Consider the following 238-nt stretch of genomic DNA (forward strand, 5'->3'; position numbering starts at 1 on the left):
TTACATTTTTGAAATCAATTAATCTATTTATTTTTGACAATTTTTGAGATAGATAAAAATAGACAGACAGAAGTATATAGACATTAATATCCTGATGGGCAAAGTAGACAGGTAGATGAGGGAGGTAGATGTGCAAGAATCAGGCATCCTAATTGCTTAATTATGAGCCGTAATTAGCGAAATCGTTAATGCAGAGGAGGAAGGTCGAGTGATAATTCGCGTTAATTAAGCAATCAAG

This window comes from Penaeus monodon, chromosome 31 (assembly GCF_015228065.2).
Source record: "Penaeus monodon isolate SGIC_2016 chromosome 31, NSTDA_Pmon_1, whole genome shotgun sequence".
NCBI lineage: Eukaryota > Metazoa > Arthropoda > Malacostraca > Decapoda > Penaeidae > Penaeus > Penaeus monodon.